Source organism: Lactuca saligna, chromosome 2, assembly GCF_052625555.1.
Source record: "Lactuca saligna cultivar CGN05327 chromosome 2, ASM5262555v1, whole genome shotgun sequence".
NCBI lineage: Eukaryota > Viridiplantae > Streptophyta > Magnoliopsida > Asterales > Asteraceae > Lactuca > Lactuca saligna.
Genome location: NC_136418.1, coordinates 62,390,761 through 62,403,790, shown reverse-complemented (window position 1 = coordinate 62,403,790; position 13,030 = coordinate 62,390,761). Strand labels below are relative to the sequence as shown.

At 35.1% G+C, this 13,030-nt stretch overlaps 1 long non-coding RNA gene and 1 pseudogene across 2 annotated transcripts; both read right to left on the bottom strand.

Annotated features, from left to right (window-relative positions):
* Positions 1–272: 272 nt before the first annotated feature.
* Positions 273–2,237, bottom strand: LOC145028900 (uncharacterized). 2 transcript variants are annotated; one of them, XR_013676247.1, is made up of 4 exons: positions 2,067–2,237; positions 1,324–1,577; positions 901–1,191; positions 273–545 (listed from the first exon to the last, which is right to left on the bottom strand). It is a non-coding gene; the product is annotated as an uncharacterized LOC145028900 (long non-coding RNA). The 2 variants fall into 2 exon arrangements; XR_013676246.1 differs by lacking the exon at positions 2,067–2,237 and adding an exon at positions 1,957–2,062 and having other exon boundaries at positions 274–545.
* A 4,209-nt stretch (positions 2,238–6,446) lies between these two features.
* On the bottom strand, positions 6,447–12,809 carry LOC145029778 (uncharacterized; annotated as a pseudogene).
* Between the last annotated feature and the right edge of the window lie 221 nt (positions 12,810–13,030).

Below are 13,030 nucleotides of genomic sequence, written 5' to 3'. Positions count from 1 at the left end.
CATGAAAGTAATTTGAAGATTTTATATGATCTCAAATCGATTATATCTCTTCACATTGATATTATGCAAAAATGACGTTTGTTTGCAAAGAATTTAGATATAAAAGAGAAGTGGGTCATCGAAATGGATACTCAAATGTGTAGAATATGGGCTTATTTGCTTTAGCAATCACAACTTCAAGAATCTCCCTCCATGATTGTTCACAAACCAAATAATGCTAATCAAGAAAAAAGTAACATTTGGATACTCATGATAAAAAGAATTGATAATTAACAAATTTAACAAATTCTACAAATTGTTTCTAAGTTCACCTCCAACATGTAGTGCATCCTTCTATCAATAAAATAATAGGGAGAATGTTAATTGCTTTTAATTTCTCCTAATTTATTATTGTCTTTCAAGGAACAGGGTTGGTTCAAGCATTTCATCAAGCAGTTGGGGTAGTTGGGGTGCGTAGTGAAACTCTCTTTTAAATCTTAATATCAAGTGGTTGGGGTATAATCGATCCTTGCTCATGGGTGACTTGGACATACATAACACATTCCCTACACAAATAAAGACAAAACAAAATATAAAAAAGTCGAAAAAAATCACCACGAATATGAAAAACAAAAGTAGATGAAAAGAATTTGAGGACAATATGTAAACTTGAGCTGGTACATGGAACGAATTAGATAAAAGGGTACACGCCACCTATGTTTTAGAAAATATGAATTACAAAACGTATGTAAATCCATTCACAAAAATCGTCCAAGTTAAAAAAAAAAAAAAAAGCTTTCATATTTAACATAGAAATCGTGAATTGAAATCTCCCCTTGAACAGTTTATGCACAACCCACCCATCACTGTCATCGGAAATCCGAAAACAGGAAAAAAATCAAAATTTAAAGGTTCATGTACCTGAAAAATATAAGCGAAGCAGGGATCCATCCATGTACTTAAATGTTGGAGAAGAAATCGAGGTTAATAGCCATCAAAAGTGGGTTTACATTTTTCTCTATCGGAGCATAAATGCAATGAAGTCAAGGAAAACAGCTTCACTCTCAAATCAAAAAAGGGGCAAAGGTTCATAAACAAAAAAATTAAGCAGCTACACAAAATACAGACAAACTATTATACAAAAAAAAAAAAAACAAAATTAAACCAATAGAGACAATCTACAGCCATTTTGTAGCTTGAATCTTCTCCAACCTACGTAGAAGTTACAAACAATTCAACAATAATCACCAATTCTGCCAAAAATAAAAAGAAGAAGAAGAAGAAGAAGAAGAAGAAGAAGAAGAAGGGTGAAGGGTGAAAGGTGAAGAGGAACCTGGGGCATACCGGTTCAACTTCCATGAAACTTATAAGCAATCGAATCAGAAGAAAAGGAAAAGCAATGAGCGAAGCCTGTGCTGGACGCAAAGAAGAAGGAGGTAGCTGGAGGCAACTCGCCGACAGAGGCTTTGGCGGAGGCGTCGCAAGAGAGGGGTACATGGCTGAATCAGAGAAGTAGGCGGGTTTCTTTCGGTCGTTGTCGGTGGTGGAGAGGGAGACAGTGGCTTCTTTTGAAAGAGGATCGATTGAAGCACTTGTGGCTAAGATAAGCGATGGGAAGTATGTAGAAGAATTTCAAAAAGGATTACAGAAAGGAGATATAAGTATTGGATAATTAACAAAATAAAACAAAGCAGAAAATAAATTTAAAAAAAAAACAGCCAATGGGAGCCAGGTACTATTCACAAGGGTACCTTCGAATTAATATATATATATATATATATATATATATATATATATATATATATATATATATATATATATATATATATATATATATATATATATATATATATATATATATATATATACACACACACATACATACGATGTTGTAGTGTTCTGTTTTGTAAAAACCGAGAATTTGTGGTGTGCTTTTTTATTTTATACCCTTTTTAGGAACCATATGAAAACCCATACCATGTAGTCTTTTAAATATTTGTTAATAGATGATGTGATGAAATCACTTGTGATCAGAAGAGGAGAATCTAAAGGTATAAGTGAGATAATGAGAGAGGCGATGCCCATACCTGAATTGTTCGTACCATTTTATAGTTATGGTTTTTGTACATGTTAGTGAGGACCATGCGAATAGTCTTTGCCAGGTTTTAGAGGCGCGGATTGGTCCATCCGTCCTCCGGTTGATATTTTTGAGCGTTAATTGGTCCGGAAGGAGTCTTGGTTTGTGGCATGGATATTACCTCGTGTTGGCGTCCTCTCGCATGTTCCTGATTATATGCATACATGCGGCACATGTATTTGTGATGTATGAGTGTCAGACAACTAGGAAAATTAGATCAAAATTCGGCGATCAAAACCACAGCGAACACACAATTTAATAGATCTAATGTAATATATTCCACTCATTTTAATGCAATTGAAGTTTTTATACTTGTAAACGCATAGCCGCATAGGGAATTCCACTTTCGTCTTCGATGGATATAACTTGTTGACAAACAACCATTATTCATTATACATAAGTAGTTATTTGATACATACAATTGAAATACAATTTATGTATCAAGTATTATTATGTATAGATGACACACTAAAAGATAGTACATGTAAATACGATTTCGTGTATGTAAAAATATCAAAAATAGAGTTCGTATGCAAAAGTTAGGTCATTTAAAGAAAACGAACAGTCAAATAACTGTTTGCGGTATGTAACGACCAAAAATGACATTTCAAACACTTTGTGGGGTACTTTAAAATATGAATTTTCAATCCCGAACAATTTTTTTCTTGAACCTTAATCAATCTACTATTTGATTTTTAAGTGAACTTATTTTTCCCAATACAACCACACACCACTGTGAGTAAGAATAAAACAACACACTATTGGCTTTCCAGCAAATGAATCTCCAAACAGTTCAATGGAATAGTTACACTAATGTGATCTCACCCAAAATTGAGGTTTGAACACGTTTTGTCCAATCGTTCTATTGGTTGCAGAATTGTAAAACAAAGGTGGAAACTGCGACCCGTTGTCTATAAAGAGACAAGAACCTGGGTATAAAATGCTACAATCAACCCACCAAATTGATTGATAAGATTGAACGCCACAAGCTATAAAAACCTGATAAGTTCTAAAGTTCACAAAGAATGAAAAAGAGTTAAAAACTCACAAAGTTGTATTCAAAAATTGATTGATTCCAAATGGATACAAGGACCACGTTTTTATAGTGTGGGAAAAGCAATTAAAGAGCCATGAATTAAAGAAAGTGTCTTTAATTTAAGGCATTTAACACCCAAGTAAAAATTATGAATCTAGACATGGTTTATCAAAAGGTTCATGTAACCTAGGACCCTTTTATCTTCCCAACACTTATTTAGGAGGCATAAAAACGAAAATGGCATATTAAAATGTAGAAAAACGAAATGGGCTTGATAAAGGCTCTTATTGGATCTGGAAAATCACTCTTGGACTTGAATTATGGTAATCCAACTTTGATTAGGTCCAATGTGTCTCCATGAACTTTCTTGAGTACAAACTTCTCTAATCAACCCATTTAAAGCCTCCTTGAATGCTTTAGCTCGTTCCCTCATAACCGGTCCATCGGACATTTTAATTGGATCCTTTGTAAACAACTGTAGGTTTGTATCATACCTCTCCTCTTGAAAAGGATTTGTCCTCAAATCAGAACATACATCAAAAGGAGCTAGATCAGTGACATTGGAAGTTGCACTAACATTATACTCACTCGACAGGTCCAATTTGTATGCATTGTCATTGATGCGCTCTAAAACTTGGAAAGGATCGTCCTCTCTTGGAAGCGATTTTGAACGTCGTTGGGCTGGAAATCGTTCTTTTCGCATATGTAACAAACCCAATCACTAGGTTCAAAAATCATCTTGTGTCTCCCTTTATTCACTTGTTTTGCTCCGTTCTTCTTTCTATATTTAGTCTTGCTTTCTCATGTATCTGTTTCAAAAATTTAGCCTTTTTGTTTCCATCTAAGTTAACCTGCTCAGGAAGAGGCAAAGCTGATAAATCCAAAGGATTTAAAGGATTAAAACCGTATACAATTTCAAATGATGACATTTTTGTAGCAAAATGAGTGGCACGATTGTATGTAAACTCAACATGTGGCAAACAGTCCTCCCATGTTTTGATGTTCTTCTTTATTAAAGCTCTCAACAAAGTAGACAAGGTCCTATTCACCACTTTTGTTTGACCATCAGTTTGTGGGTGAAAAGTTGTTGAAAACAAGAGCTTTGTCCCTAATTTTGCCCACAAAGTATTCCAAAAAATAACTCAAAAACTTAGAATCCCGATCCAAGACAATGGTTTTTGGCATTCCATGTAACCTGACAATTTCTCTAAAAAAAACAAATCAGCAATGTGAGATGCATCATTAGTTTTATTGCGCACAATAAAGTCAGCCATTTTAGAAAACCTATCAACAATCACAAAAATAGAGTCCTTTCCACTTTTGGATCTTGGTAGACCCAACACGAAGTCCATTGAAATATCAACCCATGGTTCACTTGGCATCAGAAGTGGAGTATATAAACCATGATGTTGAACCTTAGATTTGGCTTGCTTGCACACTATATAATTATTACAAATTCTTCCGACATACACCTTCACTTTTGGCCAAAAGAATGTTCCAGCAAAGTAAATAATGTTTTTGCCGTCCCAAAATGTCCCATAAGGCGTCCACTATGTACTTCTCTAACCAAAAGCTCACGCAAGGAAGATTTAGGAATGCAAAGTCTTGATTCTTTGAACGAAAAACCACTATGTAAGAAAAACTTTTCAAAAGAGCATTTTTCACAAGCTTGGTAAATCTGCCCAAAATCAACATCATTGTGATATAATTCCTTGATTTGTTCAAATTCAAGAATTTTGAAATCTAGAGAAGAAAGTAGAGAGTGTCTACATGACAAAGCATCAGCCACAACATTTTCCTTACCTTTCTTGTATCGGTTGACATAAGGAAATGTCTCAATGAACTCCATCCACGTAGCATGTCTTTTGTTTAATTTGTGTTGTCCTTTTAGAAACTTTAAATACTCATGATCTGAATTAATGACAAATTCTTTAGCCCACAAATATTGTTGCCATGTTTTCAATGATCGGACAAAAGAATAAAGTTTTTTGTCATAAGTTGGGTAATTTAAAGTTGCCCCACTTAGGTTTTCACTGAAATATGCCAAAAGTTTACCCTCTTGCATCAAAACTGCACTAATTCCAATTCCTGATGCATCACATTCAATTTCAAATTTTTTTTTTTTATCAAAATTAGGCTAAGACCACAAAGGAGCATGATTTAAGTGAAAGTTGAGCTGTTGAAAAGCATGCTCTTATTCTTTGCCCCATTTAAACCCCACATTCTTTTTGATGAATTCCGTAAGTGGTGATGCTAAAGTGCTAAAATGTTTGACAAATCTGCGATAAAAACTTGCAAGGCCATGAAAACTTCGAACTTCACTTATAGTCTTTGGAATTTGCCAATCATGATGGGTTTTACCTTTTCTGCCTCAACAGCCACTCCTTGGGAGCTCACCACATACCCAAGGAAAATGACTTGGTCGGTACAAAATTTACACTTCTTCAAGTTTACATATAGGCTTTCCTTCCTAAGCACACTCAAATCACATGTTAGATGCTCAAGGTGATCTTTTGAACACTTTGAATAAATCAAAATATCATCAAAGTAAACAACCACAAATTTGCCAATATATTCACGCAAAACATGGTTCATTAATCTCATGCAGGTATTAGGAGCATTAGTTAGGCCAAAAGGCATTACTAACCATTCATATAAATCATGTTTTGTTTTAAAATCTGTTTTCCACTCATCACCTTCTTTCATCCGAATTTAGTGATACCCGCTTTTCAAATTAGTTTTGGAAAAAAGTTTTGCTCCATACAACTCATCAAGCATATCATCGAGTCGGGGGATGGGATGACGATGCTTTACTGTGATATTTTTGATGACATGATAATCTATGCACATTCTCCATGAACCGTCCTTCTTTGACACTAATAAGACTGGAACAACACAAGGACTCATACTTTCTTGAACCAATCCCTTTGAAAGTAACTCTTCAACTTGCCTTTGTAACTCCTTGGTTTCTTCAGGGCTTGTTCTATAGGCTGGTTTGTTGGGAATAGATGCCCCTGGCATAAAGTCAATTTGGTGTTCAATCCAACGAATTGGCGGCAATCCATTTTGAACATCCTCAACATACAAGTCTTCAAATTCCTACAAGAGAGAGGTAACATCGCTCGAAAAATTTCCGATTGAAATCTTAGTGGCTACTTCAGCTTCCTTCAACGAAAGAAGCACAAAATGCATTTCAGATTTGCTAGCTTCTCTTATCTCACCTTTTTTTTCTAATGCTAGATATTTATTTTATTTTTTTCTTTCCGTCTTTTCTTGACATTTTCTTTGTTTTTTTCATTCTCTTTTTTTTCGTTCATCATCTTTTTTTTTTCTCACTCTCATTTTTTTCTTCATTCTCTTTTTTTCTTCACTCTCTTTTTTTGCATCTTGTTGAAGTTTTACTTGATCTTGGTAAACTTGAATTGGTGACATTAGTACAAGAGTTACCGGTTTGGTTTTGTAAACAAAAGTGTATTTGTTGGTGAATCCGTCGTGACTTACATGCCTATCATATTTCCATGGTCTACCTAGCAGCAAATGAGTAGCTTGCATAGCAACAACATCACACAATACCTCGTCTTCATATCTTCCAATCCGAAATGAAATCATCGCCTATTTTGTAACTCGTGCCTCACCACTATCATTGAGCCATTGGAGTTTGTATAGTTTTTGATGCTTCATCGTGGGTAGACCTAACTTTTGAACCATGGAAGTACTTGCAAAGTTAGTACAACTCTCACCATCAATTATAACACTACATACCTTGCCTTGAACATTGCAACGAGTATGAAATATATTCTCCCTTTGGGCATCGTGTCCCTCCTTGGATTAAATGTTTAGAGCTCATCTTGCAACCAACAAATCTCCTTAAACAACCACCTCTTCATCATCATTAGAGTCTTTCGATGAAACGATAAAATCTGATTCATCCATTTTGATCTCACCATTTTGTCTAATCACCATGGTAAGCTTATTTGGGCATTGACTCGCAATATGACCCCTCCCTTGATACTTGAAACACTTTATGTCACGATTCCTAAGAGTAGAAGAATCGATTTTCCTTTAGAAGTGTTTATTGTTTTAGGATCATATTTGGAATTAGAAGAAGAAGTAGGAGTATTTTTTTTATTTTTTTTAAGTACTAGCCTTCCAAGTGTTATTTCGAGACCCGCCACCTCTTTTTAATTGTTTTTCAATTTTAACAACCATATGGACCATGTCTTCAATTTCAACATAATGATGCAATTCAATGCGATCATGAATTTCAAGATTTGGGCCGTTTAAGAATCTGACCATGGTTGGCTCAAGGTCCTCCTCAACATTGGCACGAACTATCATAACCTCCATTTCTTTGAAATAATCATCAACACCCGTCTTATATTTTCTACCAAACAAAAAAAAAAGTAAGTTACTTCCTCCCAACCCTCGCTCACGTGTTTCTCTCAAAAATAGTTCACTCAACCCTCGTGTATCCCTCAAATGGCTTTTACCCTCTTTTAGTCTCACAACACAAGCTTTTACCACTCCTTTTAACTCTTAAAGTTCTAAACAAACTAAAAAAACAATTATCAAATTTGAACTTGTGGCCTTGAGGAATTCAAACTTACCAAACAACTTTAAAAAAATTGTATCCAAAACAAAGTAACCTCAATATACGAAAAGAAAGTCAAACAAACTTGGCTTTGCTAATGAAAAAACAAACAACGACTTACTTATTTTTTTTGTAATTTTTTTTTTTTTTTTTTTGAGGATTCTAATAGGCAAATGAAAAATATAAAGGAAACAAAAAGAAATGTAGAATATAGAAGTTTGACAACTTAGAAATTCAAAAGTCGCTAGTAAGAACCTTGACAACTTGTGACAAGACTCGCTACCAATATGCGTCTTAGAACTCAAGTAATCTAGAAAAAAAAAGAACAAAGTAGATATGCAACACAAAGAACTGACTCTGTTACCAAATGATGTGATCTTACCCAAAATTGAGGTTTGAACACGTTTTGCCCAAAATTTCTAATGGTTGCAAAACTGTAAAACAAATGTGGAAACCGCGACCCGTTGTCTATAAAGAGACAAGAACCTTGGTATAAAACGACACAATCAACCCACCAAATTGATTGATAAGATTGAACGCCACAAGCTATAAAAACCTAATAAGTTCTAAAGTTCACAAAGAACGAAAAGTGTTAAACACTCACAAATTGTATTCAAAACTTGATTGATTCCAAATGGATACAAGGACCATGTTTTTTTTTGAACCGTCAAATACAAATATACTAATCTACTCCTAAACTAACACCTAATTCCACCTATTTCCATGACGGGACTTGAACCCTCGACCTCAAAGAGGGAGGGCACCACCTAATATCGTTGGGCTAGAAGCACCTAAAGAGTCATGAATTAAAGAAGTGTCTTAAATTTAAGGCATTTAACCCCCAAGTTAAAACTATGAATCTTGACATAGTTTATCACAAGGTTCATGTAACCTAAGACCCTTTTATCTGCCAACACTTATTTAGAAGACATAAAAACGAAAATTACATAATAAAATATAGAAAAACGAAATGGGCTTGATAAAGGCTCTTATTGGATCTTGAAAATTACTCTTGAACTTGAATTAAGCTAATCCAACTTTGATTAGGTCCAATGGGTCTCCATGCACTTTCTTGAGAACAAACTTCTCTAATCAACCAATTTAAAGCATCCTTGAATGTTTTAACCTGTGCCCTCATAACTGGTCCATTTGGCATTTTAATTGGATCCTTTGTAGACAACTGTGGGTTTGCATGATACACAACTCGTTAAGTGAAAATGATTAGACTTTATGAATCAGGTACAAGTTAATATTTGATTCAATTCTTAGAATTTTGATATCACGAAGTTTTATTACTTTCGCGAAAAATTGTCAAAATGTGACAATTGGGAATCCTCTGACAAAACACTTTGAATGTTTTGCTAACATAGTTACGATATTCGTTAGGTAAATATTTTTTATAGATTCTGAACTGTAACTACGTAGAGATCGAACTACTGTTTAAAAAAAACATGATTGTCGGTTTTCGTCGGACTGTTGCACATGGATCGAGGAGTCGCCGCTTGTTTTGATTCTAGAGGCACCACTTGTCGCGATTTAGGTGCTCTACATCACCCTAAATTTGGCTATAAATGGAGGATGAAATCAGCTCTTTGATCACACCATCGTCTCTCTCTCTCTCTCTCTCTCTCTCTCTCTCTCTCTCGGTTTTTCGATCGCCGCCATGACCAGTCACCGGCGGCATGTTCCTCTATCACTGTTTTGCGCTGACCTCCCCTCCATTCCCCACTGTTGTGGTGTTGATTCTGATGGCATGTGCGAAATTAAGAAAGATCTAGTGATTCATCATACAAATTCAAGAACACATGGAGTAAATAAATCTTTGTAAGCTCTTATTAGATCTAGAAAGATTATACAAATGGGTTTGTATACAATTTCTCTCTCTAGTCTAACACTCCAAAATGGACTCTTACATAATGGGAGTCACTCACTTCCTATTTATAGGAAAAGACTCAACCCATTTACACATACAAAGAGGAAAGCCTAAAACAATACATCCAAGCATGACTTTGCACCCTAACATTCTCCCCCTCAAAGTTAGGATTGGATGTCCGACTTTAATCTCCAACGAGCTAGCGCGATCAAGACCAAACTCCCCCTCAAAGTAACACCGGTCTTCAAATCCACAAATGAATATTCGACAAACCCGAGAAGCTTCGAATACCCATCATTCTCCCCCATTTTATAATCAAAAAATGATTATAAAACTCACTAAGGTTGAGAAGCGCTCGAGGAATAGTCTTCACGATACTCCCCCTTGATGTGTACCAAAAATGAATCACCAAAAATCTTGCACAGAAAAGCAATCACGAAAAAGCCACAAAAATTTTCAATTTATGAAAAATTTTGACTTTTTGGGAGAAAGTTGCAAGATTTTTCAAAAATCGGGTAGACATTGTCACTTTCTGAAACTTGCAGGGACCCGTTGCGCCAAAAACAGTCAAATATGCGAAACTCTAGCGTATTTGCGAAACCGGGCATAAAGCGTAAATTCGCACAAACTGCAGGGACCAAAACTCAAAATTCTGCATTTTTTTCAGCTTTTATTACCCATTTTGCGAAGTTGGGTATAAACTATCAAAAATGCGAAACTGCAGGTACTCGTTTTGAAAATTTCTACATGTTCTTCAAACTTGCGAAGTTAGGTCAATTTTGTCATTTCGTGAAAAGATCAGGGGTGCAAACTGAAACTCTTTGTGTTCTTCCCCAAATCAAGTAAAAGACTTCGCACGTAAAATTCTTCGCATTTTTAACTCTTCGCACACTTCGCATCTTTATCCCATATCACAGATGCGAACATAAATGTTTTGATTTCATATGCAAACTTCATTCACACAAATGCGAATTGAACAATCATGGCAGATGCGAATAAAATGCAAACCCATATGAACCAAAAAAAAATTCATATGCGAATTCAGGTTATTTCATATGCAAACTGAAACCCAGCTTACGATTGGAGATTCAAATGTTCATGCGAAACCAAAGCATCGATCTAAAACCAAGGCTTCGTTCGTTCATTCAACAACAAATACCGTGATTCGCTTTGCACAGTTTAACCCAAATCAAAATTTTCTTTTACAGATCATCGACTCCATATGCGAACTCAATTTCACAAATAAGCGATTCTCAAACATGCGAAATTAAACTAGCATCGATCAAAATCATCTTCACACATTCAAAAATCGGATCCAATAATCAAAAATCGATCAAATCGATTCTTCAAATCGTTCAATTTCCAGTTCATTCTTCATAACCATCTCCGTCGATTCTGTTCATCTTCAACAGCGACTAGATATCAACTCTCCAAAACAATCGATTCCATACACTATTCGTCCTGTGTTCTTTGCTTTCAGTACAAGAACCCAAAATTAAAAACGAATCATCAAAACTTCGATTATCTTGAATTAAGGCTTGATTCTAAATGATACCATCGAAATTAGATGCGATACACCCACCTAGCAACAAATCGGCTTTCAAACACCACACATTCGATTATTAAAGTTTTCGATTGTGACTTCAAATACGATATGCTCAACCTCAAAGCATTCGATCCCAAGCGCTGATTATCAAATCTATCTTTCTATTCGATTCAATTTTGACTTTGAACACTTAAATCCAATGTTACCAAATGATTACAGGTAATAGTCGAAATCGACTTCAACTGTTGCCGACTCTGATTGATTTTGATTTTTCACTCGACCTTTCTGCGTTGACTCATCACACCAACATCGATTCCAAACTATCCTTCCCAAAATCGACTATCATTAATCGAACCTCACTAAAAAACGACATCAACTGTCCGTCTTTCGCTTCTCAATTACTCATTCTTCCGTATTCAATTCTGACTTTTCAGTCAAACAGATGATAATCGAATTGATGAACAAGAAAAAAATAGATGTACTCTTTTGATCAGGGAAATCTAATAGATGAATAGAAGTAGATTGGGCTCGGTCAAATGTGTATGATAACGAATAGTAAACAGATCATAATCTGGGCTCAAATAACCGAATATATGAACAATAAAGAATTATAACTTGGGCTTTCCAATTGAATCAAATTAGATGAATGTTAGATTTAAACAAAATGAGTTGAATATGGTTTTGATCTAAACAAAAATAATTGGATCAACAATGGGGTTGAAACGGATTAGATCCAATGAGGCAAATCGATCAAAAATGAAAAATGCAAAGTACGAATCGAAATCATGGACGTTTTGGGATCCATTTGAGAATTTGAGATACCTTTTTGACGAATCGAGATCCATTTTCAACGAACGAATCAAATTTGGAAGATCTTGGTTCTTTTGTTGGAATGAGAAAATCACCAAATCGAACATTGTACCACCCACCATGCGAGATGTACAACTCGTTCTTCGTGTTCTTCGTGTTCTTCAACGATCCAAGAACATCTTCAAAAGAACCACCAACACTTTTGGGTTTTGACTTCAAATTCAATGCAACCTTCGGAGATTGTTGCTTTGGAACCCAAATTTGTTTCACGGATTTCGGCTTCACAACATTTGACGATTTATGTGAGTAAACCCGCTTATTCTTCCTATTCATCTTCTTCTTCTTTTTCTTTCTCATCTTTTTGCATCTTGAAGTCTTGACTTCATGAACAAACCCACTTTTCACAACATCAACTTTGTGAATTTGAATCAAATATTTTGGAGTTTGATATTTGTGAATTTCTTGAACCACCGGCTTCCGATAAGGAATCATTCCTTCAAACGAATCACAAGAACACAAAATATCATTGGTTTGAACTCCAATCGAGCAAAAAACCTTTTCATCTTGAAAATCAACTTGAACTCCTTTTACTTGAACATCAAGAACATCACATTGAACTCCATTGTCAAGAACTTCAACTACCTTAAGAGCACGAAGATCATTTGGATCTTCAATAAGAGAAACATATTTCTTATCGAACAAATATTTTTCTTCTCCTCTCTTATCACTACCATGTGATATTATGGAACATGTAATATCAGCCAACCATTTGATCTCACAAAGAGGTTGAAATATCAAGCTTCCATGATCATCCTTCAATCCTCCATAAGAAACCATAGTTCCCTAATATATCTTCTTGTTTAACACAAACCCATAATATTGATCTTTATTGACTTTGTATTTGATACCTTCAATGATCATAATCCAAGAATTGTAGGGCAAATTCACCATGATCACAAGAACTTGAAAATTTCTAGAGAGAAAAAGTGATTTTGAATGAGTTTTCTAGAGAGAGAAAGTAACACAAACAAGTATTCTAGAGAGAGAAAGTCGAATTA